The sequence below is a fragment of the Anas platyrhynchos genome, chromosome 1 (assembly GCF_047663525.1).
Source record: "Anas platyrhynchos isolate ZD024472 breed Pekin duck chromosome 1, IASCAAS_PekinDuck_T2T, whole genome shotgun sequence".
NCBI lineage: Eukaryota > Metazoa > Chordata > Aves > Anseriformes > Anatidae > Anas > Anas platyrhynchos.
In genome coordinates, this window is record NC_092587.1 from 111,588,557 (window position 1) to 111,601,514 (window position 12,958).

The 12,958-nt window shown below is 44.3% G+C and overlaps 1 protein-coding gene across 6 annotated transcripts in view; it reads right to left on the reverse strand.

The window, feature by feature from the left end:
* The window catches only part of RUNX1 (RUNX family transcription factor 1), a 156,072-nt gene that overhangs the window by 112,718 nt on the left and 30,396 nt on the right, over nucleotides 1-12,958 (reverse strand). The window contains exon 2 of one of the 6 annotated variants that reach the window (XM_072026734.1): nucleotides 2,801-2,824. The exons of 4 other annotated variants lie outside the window; for them this stretch is intronic. The gene's annotated coding sequence lies outside the window, so the exon portion shown is untranslated. Of the gene's footprint in view, nucleotides 1-2,800; nucleotides 2,858-12,958 lie in introns of all 6 variants that reach the window. One more of the 6 variants, XM_072026730.1, reaches the window with a different exon arrangement.

Genomic DNA, 12,958 nt, shown 5'->3' on the forward strand with positions numbered 1-12,958 from the left:
CTATATGCCCATTTTTACAACTTTGGGCAGTGAAGAAGGAACAAGACAGATGTGACGTACAGAACAAGGCAACATGTCGTGCATCAGCAAAGCAGAGCAGTCCTGCTCTTTAGAGTCTGAGTCTGCCCAAGGAAGGTGAACCTTTCTTTCCCTTTTCAGTAATGAAAAAGTCTGCCTTTGCACATTGGGCTTGGCATGAACTCTTCCGGTTTTCCCGTCAGTGGAGCAAAGACTATCATCACATCACAGTAGGGAAACTTCCCCTTTCGCTCACCTCACCAAACTAACGAGGAGAAGTTTGGTCTCCCAGTGACCAATCCTGAAGAAATCTTCTGGAGGGTCCTTAGCACTTCTTGGCAGCTTGCCTGGCATAAGCCTCGTGGAGACATAGCACATGGGCTGTGGTGGCTGGGACAGGGGGATGCCCCTGAGAGGAGAGGTGTTCACAGCTATAGCTCCCTGCCCCACCATGGCCTTGCTGAGCTGGAAGCAGATGTCTGGGGGAAGGTGTGGGCATGCACGTATGACAGCATTGCAGCTCACTCCCCTGAAGCCAAGAACAGCTCTACAGCTGAGATCCAGGAGGTGACATCTAAGGACGAAGGCCCCCTGAATGTCCTGGAGAGCTGTTCCTCTCCATTTACCCTGTGGGTAACATCACGCTGGGCTATTACCTCACTGTCAGTATGACAGACTGATAACTAACAACGTCTGATTCCTTGCAAGTCAATATGGATTACAGCTCTTTGATCCCAACCTGCTCTGTTTAGTTTCTACCACATCCATAGTGGCATCAACACTGACGTGGGTCTGGGAAGGAAATAATTTTTCTTGGAAAGATTTTGGCTAGTCCATGACAGCTTCTTGTGTTGCAGAGTTTTGTGTTTCTTGGTTAAAAGCATGCTCATCATTTGCTTTTTTTTTTTTTTTTCTTCATAAGCCACGTTTGAATAAGGAAACACAAATATATAAAAAACAGCTGTTGAAATGTAATTAAAGAACAGACGGGGCCTTCTGCCAGGTCTTCTGAGAGAAATGAGAGCTTGCTCATTACTTGAACCCTCCTCTGTACCACGCCCAAGCGCTGGGATGCCTCGCTACTGAAAGCAATCTCTGCCTGCCTAGTGGGAATAGACAAAAGCAGTTACACAGCGTGTGTTAGCAGCACTCCTGTCATGTGACTGACTTCAGCTTGATCAAAGGAGAAGTAAATTACATTTTCATTTTTACTAAACAACCAGGCTATTTTCTTCCAAAGCAAATATTTAGGAATCAATTCCATAAAGGAAGCCGTACAGTGCTCTCTCTATGCTGTTTGATACTTTGCAGTGACTTCAGAGCTGCAGAGAGCAAAGCTGGTCTGAAACAGCATGAAATGTCCCACGATACCTGGAGAAGTGAGGATGGCTGGCATTTTGCTATGCCACAAAGCCCATTCTGGGGTGATTTACCATGGAGATGTTCCTCTGCTTGAGGGCAGCTCTTTCTTTGAATCCCGTATCTCTACGAAGTCTGGCTGATAGCAGATAACTGTACTGGACTACTAGGAGTGGATTCAGATAACCCCGGTAGGTGCCTGGTGCCCTTTGAGAGGCCTCAAGGAGTCCAGCATGTCCACATGGTGACAGCAAACCTCCTTCAGGACCCACTGGGGACCCACACCACTGGGAGAGCCATGCCAAACAGCAACTGGAGGCCAACTGGAAAACCCCAGGGCATCTCAAATGGCACCAGGTGTCCATGTGCAGTGGAACTGAGACCCTGGTGGCATTAGGAAATATTTATTTAGAGACACCCATCCCCAAAAGTAACTCCTAACCCTGTCAGGCCATGTAAGAAGAATGCAAGATTCAGCTTTTATTGAATTGGACAAGGCGTAGTCACTGATAGCCACACATCACTGCCAGCTTACCAGAACAGAGACTTTTGCCTACAGCTCAAGGATCAAGGGAATTAAGGCTAGTCTTAAGAAAGATCAGAATGTAATTTGCAGAATCATTGAAAAGAAATCTGAACGAAATAGCATATGCCTGAACTGCACATTACGGACACAAGAGCAGAGTTCAGATACCGTGGGGAGAAGATAGGCTTATCCAAATTATGAAAGTGGCAGAGAACTTGCGTGAAACTTTTCTAAATATATCTCACAAGCTATCTATGAAACAACTTTCTGCAAGAAGTCCCAGCCCTCTTTTGGCCAAAGTAAAATAACTGAGAGGGAAAATCAGTGCTGCAACATCTCAAGATTGCTTTGCTTTTATAGCAGCACAACACAAAGTTTTATGTTGTATATAACACACACATGTATGTTTGTCTATTGACAGATGCTGTACATTTCTCCTGTCTGCTGCATATCCAAAACTCTTGGCTATTACATTCAATGCACTAAACTTGAAAAGGCCAAGAAAATTTAAAAAAAAAAAAACAAGGTGTTTTTTTGAAACAATAACCCCTCCAAAGAGAAAGGGCTGAAATTCAAAATGAAGCAATCTGGAATTTTATTTCTGTTTAACATTGTCTTCCAAGCCTACCTCTAATATTCCAGAGGGAACAGTTTTTCTCATGACTGATGGAAACTTAAATCTCCGCAAAGGAAGGGTTTCCCTTCCAGAAACTTAAAACTTTTTTTCTTTTTTCTTTTTTCTTTTTTAAAAAAAAAGTATCAGACAACACAACACTATGCCAAAGAACAGAATTTTCCAAAGATTTGGATGGAATAATCACTTTGTTTTACATGGCAGACAAAATCCCCACTGTAAAGAAAACACAAAGATATGGAAAATACAGAAACTGGACTTACAGGTTTAAGAGTCAACCAACGTATCTGCAGGGATGGAAACCAAGAATTATCCATATGCTAATAAATGAAGACAAAAAATTGAGAGTGAAACGTGAGTATTTCAGAAACTTTCGGATTAAATGTAGCCAAGAGGGTAAACAAAAGAATGTGGGTGTCATTGTACAGATGCAAATGTGAATTTTGCTGGAAAATATTGACTGCCTACTCGCTAGACTACACAGTAGCAATGTCATCCTTTCAACACCATTTTCAAAATACACTTCATAGGTGGCTTTTTCTTTTCCTTTAAACCCCGTGAGTTTACAGTTAAAGGTAAGAGCTAGATCCTCAGCTAGGACAAGTCAATGCATTCCCACCCTAGTAGCTAATATAGGGAACAATTTCATTCTGCCTTGTTCAGGTGAAGGTGGAAAACATGTTCAAACTCTCCCAGTCACAAGGAAATCAAGATTTAATAACAGAGGCACAAGTTTAAGCGCAGAAGCACAGCTTCCAGGAGCAGCAGGGATGCTCTATCCTTTACAATTTTTACTCTCCATGGAAAAGGTTTGTGATAAGCTTTAGGCTTGATAATCACAAGCATAAATGTTGCTCTTTTACAACAAGACTAAATTTTTCTGCTTAGGCACCTTGTAACAGCCTTAGCATGTATGTACATAGGGAGATTGAGAACCTATTCCCCTAGGGCTGCAGTTCTTGTTAAAAGTTGCACTGCAAAACTTCAGCCTGTCACTTTTCAGTCTTCCCATGAAAAGATGGTTTGCCTACAGCTAAGAGACAGCAACTACATAAAAATAAAAATTACCTTCCTAGCTCTGACTCTGTATTTGCTGCTGTGAGAGTGTGCTAATATTGATTTATTCAGAGCCAAATACAGATCCTTTCTCTTATAGAGTGAATTCTCAGTAAATCTTTAAGTATTCTGCAAACAAGGCAAGCATCATTATCTCTACTTTACACATGGGAAATTGAGTTATAGGAAGGGGGATCTTATTTGCTCAAAGTCATCCACTAATTGATTAAAACCAGACTATCTGTGAATATGTGCTATTCAACAGTAGCCGAACTTGATCCTTTAGAGCATGTTTTCAGGAATGTTACTTACGCAGGCAAGAAAAGAAAATCATTATGGTCTCACTCCTGTGAGGTGCTGGGCTCTCTGACTCCAGCCCTGAGCAGAGCTTGGGAACAAGCCTGACTTTGAGAGAGTGAGTTGTCCCGTTGACTTTTGTGAGATATAATAACGTGCTGAAAGTTAAACATGTGCTTAAACATGTGCTTTTGCAGGACTGAGCCTTTATGAGTCACCAGTGTACTGCCACACACTCTGCAGATTGAGATAAACCCACTTCAAACCACGGCAAGCTCACTTGATGAATATATGGGCTGGAGCGATCCTAGTGATTGCTCAATGAATAAACATGTCCAAAATGGCAGGACCTCAAGCTGCACACAACTCCCATTCAGAGGCTGCTCCAGCCTACAAAGTAAAAGTCATTTCATTTTCATCGTTGCTCCCCCCCTTGTCAAATGCAGCGAGATCTCAAACCACAAGGAAGAACAAGAATTTTAAGGGGAAACGTGTGAAATTCACCTCTGAGGTTGCTCAGTTAGTCTGCTCTTTCTGAGGGTTTGGAGCTCCCGTTTTGTTTGTGCCACAGACACAGGGCTTAAATTAGGTTTCTTCCGGCGCAGATGTGCTAGGAGGGGAAGAAGGGGGCAGGAAACTCAGCCCCTCCCGCCTATTTATTCAGACCAGACATCATCTACCCTCTGGAGGCGATTTGGAGAGCTAGGTGAGGACAGAGCCATGCCAGCTGAACGAGCACCTGCAGCCCTGAGCCTCCAGGAGCCAGCCTGGGGACCCGCTGGCAGGGCACCAGCCTCAGGGAGGTGGGGGAGATGCTTTTGGAAGAACTGTAAGGGAGCACAGGCACGGCTCTGGCACACTTGCAGTGCTCCGACAGCAAGTGCTGACACCATTACGAGCGTGCACAGGCTCCCCCAGCACGGGTGCTGCTGCTCACTCTGCTTTTTATCTGGCATCTGACTTAAATGCTCTTAACCGTCATCGGGCTCACATGTGCAGCAGGGAGGGTGGAGAGGGGGCTGTGATGAAGGGGAGGTTTTTCTTCTTTTGCTTGTCCTGGGGCAGCCTACTGGCACGACATTTAAACAGGAGACAGCAGTGAGTGTCTTTGATTCACAAAACTACCCTGATAAGCAGGGAAGGAAACATAATTCTACGCCACTGAGGAGCCTTTTCTGCTCAAAGTGTGTGCCTTGAAATGATGCTGACTACCAGCTGGTAGCTCACGCAGGGCCTCAGATTTCAGGTTGAAAAGGCCTGGCTACAGAGACAGCTTGCTGCAAGCCAGCCACAATGCATTCATAGAAAGGAGAAGGAAAAAAAAATGTAGAATGAGAAGAAAAAGCCTAAAGAGAGGAAAAATTTACAGGCGTAGCTTTGTACCAACATAGTTTATTTGCTCTGCTGGCTCGTAAGTACAAGCAAGCTCTGTGCAGAAGTCCGCTCTGGTCCATGCAAAGCCTCCTCTGGGCACCACATCCAGAGGGAGAGATCTCAAAGCAAGCACAGGCTTATTACAGCCGGCATCAGGGAGACAGGAAAACCATGCTGTGCCCGAATACCTCGGCAGCTGTATCATAGGTGCAGGGACCTTTTTCTCCTCCTGCCCCCAGCCCCCAGAGATGGCTCTCACAGCTGGTAGTAGATGCTGAACTTTGGTGTGTGCACAGCCCCCAGGCTGGCTGCATTGTACCTCATCTCTTTTTATTCTGTTTTTTCCCAGGGAGGTGGGACAAGGCCCGGCTGGGTCTGTGTGGGGTGCACCGCCGCCTGAAGAGCCCACCGAAGCCAGCCCAGCCTGCCTCGTGGCTGTGCTCATGCCCCTGCAAGTTTCTGGGGGCTCCCAAAGGGAAATAAAAGCCCCAAAACAGCAACAGGGAAAGCAGCCCTCATCTAAAGCTGCTGCTAAACCTCAGGCACGCAGGGGCTGCAGAGAGAAGGGAGGGGGGAGAAAAAGTGGAGGTTGAAATTGCTGCCATCTAGTTCACAGGCTTCTAGTTCACAAGCTGCCCAGGGCAGGCATTTCAATCGCTACCAGGGGTTTTCCAAAATGCTCGAGGCAGCCGTGAGCTCAGCCTGCCCTGTGGCGCCGTGAAACCACACGTGCCCACTCAGCCCGCCTTGCTGAGGGTACCCCCTCTGGACACGAGTGCTGGCAGCTGATGCCAAGCACCCCTGCTCTCAGCCGTCCCACCACGACCCCAGCGAGGTCCGCGAGGTGACATCTCCCACGCGACACCCCTGTGCCACAAACCCTCTCTGTTTCGCTCGGGGGGTTGTAAATGCCGCACTTTGTCAGGCCTGTAAACCAGGAGGCGCTGATTTGATGTCCCAGGAATGTGCTTTGGATAAAGGTCAATATAAATATTTATCCCTGAATGTGGAAGCTCAGGTTAGGGGCTGACGCCTTCCAAAAAAAGACCGAGCCCAGGCTTCCAGCCTGGCTGGTGCACCGCTGCCGGCTGACGACCAGAGAGGGGGGATTACCTTCGGAAACTCCCACACCAGAGGAGGGAATCCCCATGCTATTTCTTCGAAAGAGGTGACTCTAGAAAAGACTGGGGGACCCAGTTCATCTGAGAATGTGTCTTTTAACAGCAAGCTGAAATTTTCTGCTGGCTCCCGCCCTCCAAACAAATCAAAACTAAACCAACCCCGAGCAAGGAGTACTTGCATTCAGACACATGCTGTAATCACTGCTCCATTTTGCTTATAAAACCATGAATTTTGCCAGAATTTTGCTCTTGATTTAATCTACCCACCACACTTAGGATGTTTGCTTTCTGGTTTGTCAGTATCCTGCTAGCCTTCAGCCTGTATCAGCACCCATGGAAGAAGCCCTTACGTGATACCAAGCTGAAGACTTTCTTTCTGTGTCTTTTCTTGCTTCCTCTAAAACTGGCACCAGCTTCCACCACTAAGTGCTACTTGACAGAGATTGCACTGCATTTTCCATGCTAGCGAAAAGAAAAATCACAACCACAGTCTTTAGGAGACTTTTCTACTCTTTCCAAGAGAACGAGTAGGTAGGACTCTAGTTAGGTGTTTTGCTTTAGAAACCAGGGTTTTGAGTAGAGCTTCAGTGAGATCTGTGCCCTGTACCTGCCCAGGTTTGTAAAGGACCTCAGCAGCTCCTGGAGCAGCACAGGGAGATGCTGGATGGGAAAGCCACTTCCAGAGCTGTGAGAGGGGAACAGCCTTCAGGGACCACTGAGGCCACTTTCTGGTCCTGAGCTCGGGCCAGATTTCGGTCTGGCTGGCATGCAGTCTTAAGGACATGCAATGGAGAAGAGCAGAGAAACAAACACTTTACAGAAAGTTTGGGGTTTGCTTGCTTAATGTAATAATTTAATAATAATGAAGTGTAACTTTGCATCAGCACGACCATTCAGTTTCTGTTCTCCAAAGCCAGGTCACTCTGTGAGGTTCCTGCTCTAGTACTTGGATGTGGAAAGCAAAGCTTTTTGGACAATAAATGACTGCCTCGCAAGGAACACTGTGTGCAGTACATGTGCAGGCACTCGAACAAAAATGCAAATACAACTCTACAGTCTCCAGCTATTCCGGTCTGTAATAATTGCCAGCAAGTAACTCCATTTAGTGAAAACAAAAAAGATGCTGCTGCTGAAGAAATTCTCTTTACAAGTTTGTAAAATTATTTGCTTTTTTTACACAATGAAGATTAGCATCTACATGACCCATATGCAGACAGACTCCTGTTCCTCTGCCCTGGCTTGGGGCTGGTTGGACACGAACCCAGAAGAGTCAAGGGGCACCCTCAGCCCCTTCTCTCAGTGGGATGCACAGTCTTGGGCCCTGTTAACATCATCCTCTAGTTCCCCAAGCAAGGAAGAGCCAACGTGGGGCTGTGCAGTGACAGGCCTCAGCAGGGCTCTGCAACCCCTCTGTTGAGATCTGTGTACCCCAGAGAGCCTGGGAGTAACCTTTTGTTCGGGATAAATGCAAAGACGGCATTGTGTTCTTTTAGGGCTGAACTAAGAGGAGCCCAGAGCCAACAGAGGAGGGACTATAGGAGACGGAGAAATAACACCATGCTGCAAAGAAAAAAGAACAACACAAGATCTTTCAGCACCAGTGGGGCTCAGAGAGGCTTGGAGCCACCATCAAAGAAACCATCGTCTGTTTGATTCTCGCTGCGTTCAGGGAAAGCTTTTGCATGGTGTTTGTAAACAAACAGGATTACAGCAAACAAATATCTGTCTCCCACATCAGCCTCTACTCCTGGCAGAAACCCCCTCAAGGCCCCCGGCTGCAGTCCTCCCTGCTGGGCTCAGGAAGAAGGAAAGGCGTCACACCTTTGCACAGTGAGCAAGGTCAGCTCAGTCATGCTCAGCAAGGACAATCCTTAGCAGGTGACACTCTGTGGACAATGAGGTCCTTCTCAGAAAAAGAAGCTGCCTGTGCATCACCCTCCTTACCCGCCATCATAACCTCATGCAGAGTCCTTTCCAAACCTGTAAATCTGCATTAAAATGTTGATCAGAAGTATCCAGAAAGAAGCCCAACGAAAAGCTAAATCTTTCCATCCCGTGCATGCTGTTGTCCCTAAGTACTCCTCTGCTCATGGCAAGGCTGGCAAAGCAGGCAGGCTAACTTATAAATCAGGGCGTCCAGCAGCTGTCAGACAGGAACCCTTAGCTGGAAACCTTCTCCTGCCAGCATTTAATTCAGGAAGCAGTTACTCTGAGCAATCCACCTCTCTCTAACTGCTGGATATCATGTAGGGAAAAAGGTTGCAGCTAAGGGAGATGGATCTAACTCCTAACAACACAGCAAGCCCCTTCTGTATGACCTGGAAAGCAAGTGGAGCTTCAGCCAAAATGTTGTTCTGGTGTATCTGAGGAAAAGCTAAGTAAATGCCACGAATTTCCTGTACAAAGGAAGGTGCATCCAGAAACCTTTTAATCATTTTCAGAAGTGTTAAGAAAGCTTTATCTACTCTCATTAAGCACAAAAGGATCTTTTTATTTTTATAAATACAAAGAAAATTCAAAACATCTGGAGTCTAAAGTAATTCTTTAGCTCAGAATGTTTTGAGTACGAAATCCATAAGCTTTACAAAATTCACCCTGTACTACTCACTGAGATGGACTGATCAAGGAAATCCAGATGACTCAGACTTCTTTCTTTCCTTCAAAAGAAATAGCTGGCCACAAAAACTCTTCTGTTTTCTATGGACAGGCACAACTGGTTGGTCGGTCTCCCTGGTAGCCAGAAGGCTATTGATATATATACACTGTAGTCACCCTGCTAATGAGCCTGTGCTAATGGAAGTGCATTTTGAGTCTGGTTTATGAGATCATATCGCAAAATGCAAGGGTAAATGGAAAGCACCAAAAGTTTTCAGATAACTCAGCGATTATCTTCATAAGCCTCAACCGCTGGCTTTCTTTAAACATGTCTCAGACTTTGTACAAGAACTTCAGTGAAATCAGAATGTGAACTTAGAGTACACAAGTTGTTTCAGACTAATTTCTTCTTCTGGATACTCTCAATGGACATCAGGACAAGGCAGCTTGTTTCACTTTCAACATGCAGTGTAAACTCATTCCTTAGTTACACAGCTGGTATCTCCTTTGCAAATAGGATTGGCATGGGGGAAAAAGGGCTAAAGCTACTACAGGATAAGAAAATAAAACAACTAGACAGCTAGATACCTAGGAGATAGCTCATACTTACATTACTGGAGTAAACATGGTAATTTCAGACTGTACTTTGTAAAAAATGGCTGATTCCTCAAATGGCTACTGCAATAATCTCAATGAGGACATCTAAAGAAATGTGAGTTTGAGCTATATGTCTTCCTATTATAATGTCAAAATGAAAAGAATGGCCACCAGTCAACTATGGGAACTGTTTAAAAAATTGTGTGGTGAAAATACAGAGTTTCCAGAGTGGTGTGGTTATTGCTGCAGTCCACCACAGGTAATTACATAGATATTCCTAACTGACTAGGCATTTTTACAGTACATTGATCAATTGATAGTAAATCCATTCCTTCTTTCTAGGGTTTCCTAAAAGTAGCATATTGAAAGTGGTAACACTGTGTTTATGATGATTCAGGTAAAATTACTTTTTGATTTGTTGTTTATATACTTCATTGCTAGAAATGCTGACATCTTATAGATAGTTTTAAACTTCCTTTGATCTAAAAAAAAAATCTTACCATTTCCATCATGCAATAAAACTTTTGTTCTGCAACATTTCAATAATAGGAAGTGCAGAGAAATGGTTTTCTAACTGTGCGAATGAGCCTACTGCACTAAGCTGACATTACTAAGTTGATCTTCCTATTTTTGTTGCTGTTTGCACAACTCTGGATGGGGAGCTTTTGCTAGAGTTTCAAGCGGAGGTGCCAAACCCAAAGACACAGACTGTTATGCTGGCAGATCCGGCTCTGCCCACATGGGAAGTTCTGGGGAGCTCACGTGAAATCCCTGCATCACAGAAGCTACAGACCAGTTCTGGAGGCTCGAGAATTATTTTCATGTCAGATAAGCATTTTGTGAAACACAGATGACAAAAATGCTGACAGCTCACTCATCATTTACTAGTGATGCTCCTGTGGATGGCAGCAGCTCTGTGGAAGCAGAGGAATAAAGTACCCAGACAAGATGCTTTCTAGGAGTGCTGGCACTGAAAGAGACACATTTCCAGCATCACTTTCTTGTTTTTAAAAACACACTGTCCAAAGCGCAACCAAAGTTGCATACTGACAGCAATTCTGCACTTCAAAAGGCATAAATCCAAAAGATAGTTGCCAGTAATGAGGGGACAAAAGTCGAAAAGCCAAGCAGTGGACAGAGATAGCTTTCCTGGAAGAACATTGATAGGAACTGGCAAGTTTTCACTGCCTAGTTATGCTCCTTGGATCTTAGTACTCCAATTCTACCTCCTTGCTATGGCTTCTTTCTGAAGTAGTAGTGGAAGTGAGTCAATTATGGAGTGATTTAGATAATTAACTACTTTCCTAGAACTAAGGAGGAACTGTCAGCCTCTGGAATCCCATGCATTTTGCCTGCAGGGTAGAAGAGGCAGATAAGATGAGAGAGAAAGAAGGTGGACCAATCTTCAAGGGTATTGTGTCTTTGCCAAACTTTTCCTTTTTTTAAAAGCCAGGGGAAAACGCTGGTAAAAATCCTTGTGATCATCCTATTTAAATCCCATTTTGTAGCATATCACAGCTTTCGCAGCAGAAAGAACAATTACCTATATAACTTACCGAAGAGCATCATAGACTTGAATCAAATTTAGGAAAGTCAGTGGACTCTCATGACCTCTATGGGGTAGGGCAAAACTCCGAGAGCAAGATGGTAGCCCAGGGACAGCAGTGTATGGAAACTAAACAGTCAGCACTCCCAACCTACAGTCTCAGATTCCCCTGCCATGCTGTTGTAGAGCAATTTGTCTGGGTGCAAAGCTTAGGGTGGGATTCATCTCACCTAATTTTAGCTTTGTCTTGTCTAAGCCAGTCTAAACTATGCTCCCTTTATAGTCACTGGAGGTTACAAAGGCACTGCCAGAGGGTGATTCAACCTACTTATCTTAGAGACTTATCTTGTGCTGGGAACAAACCCTATATGGAGGTGCCTCTCTCCCCTCCTCTGCCCCCATGAACTAGAGAAGAGAGAACAGACTAACTTGAGCTGGATGCCTGACTTGTAGATAGTTAGGTGAGATGAGCCTCATCCCCATACATCTCGTGTTTTTTTTTTTTATAAGTGTCTCTGATCAACAGTCACCTTTCCCTGTGCATTTTTGGAACTTGCAATCTTCTGGCATGCTGATCTGGAGCACAACTTCCAGACATGCAGGACTGACCTAAATCTGAAATAGTTATTACCCTATCATACATGCAAGGGATTTTTGTTATTGTTGTTTTTGTTTGTTTGTTTCAGCAGCTGTACAAACTGATCTAACAGTGTTAGTGTAATGACTAGAGGACATTTGGTTTCTGACCTTCTTCTCCTATGGCTTAACTTCATTACAGTGATTACAGCTACCACTAAACCAATAACATAACTTCTCAACCAGTAGGCAATGTAATAAATTCCCCTAAAACTTCCAAAGCAATTGCACAAGGCTTTAGATATGAACCTTCCATTAGAGTCAATGGGAACTGCATGGCTAATGCTCCACACACTTCTTTGGAAGTGTGTGGAAATGTGTCCTAATTATTTTTCCAGTCTGCAAAAGCAGTCAGTGCACCCAAGTTTAATATTAAAAAGAGTGAAATGTCAATGGGCTGAGGTGTATCCTAGGTTATATGCACAATGCCAAAATGGCAGAGATCTATATCTAATTCAGGGAATATATACATAGATCCCATTTTAGACCTTTTGGAGCAGTGAGACAGCTGGTAGTGAAATCACTGGTACACATGCAAGTGAGTCAGAGAGGAGAAAGAGTAATGGGAGACTCCCACAAGTGGGAAACTCAGTAGATCTAGACACAACTATGCCAAACCAATTTGCAATTGCACATAGTTAAGCCATGATTTGCACTTTGATGATGAGTGAACAAGAAGGGAAAAAGCTGCCTGTAAGAAATGACTCATCCGTTTCTTTTTCTTGAAAAAAAGAAGAAAAAAAACACCCTTGTGAAAAAGTGCTGCTGCATGACATCACCAACACTAGGAATATACATGAAAACTTTTCTTGTAAGTGACAGGGTCACAGATCTGCCATTATCTGCACCCAAAGCCTTACAGCCAACTCAGGGGGGAACTGGTGGATGCTGAACTTCAGGCACATCCTATTTATGGTACATGGAGGGTTGGACATGGAAATAATGGAGGGCCTAATTGCCTAATTTGGTATGTTGACATACCTGAGAAAAAAATCCAACCTTCCTTTTTTTTTCCTTTTTTTTTTTTTTTACATGTATGGAAAGAATCTAAGATGTTCAGGAAATCCTTCTCAGCTTTGCTTTGGACAATGTTTCTGTCCTAAATAGTCTTAGAGCCTTGGAAAAGTACAGAGGCAAAAGCTTATATTCCTCTTGAAAGCACGAGCAGCATTTCAGAGAGTAACTATAAAGCCAGGAGT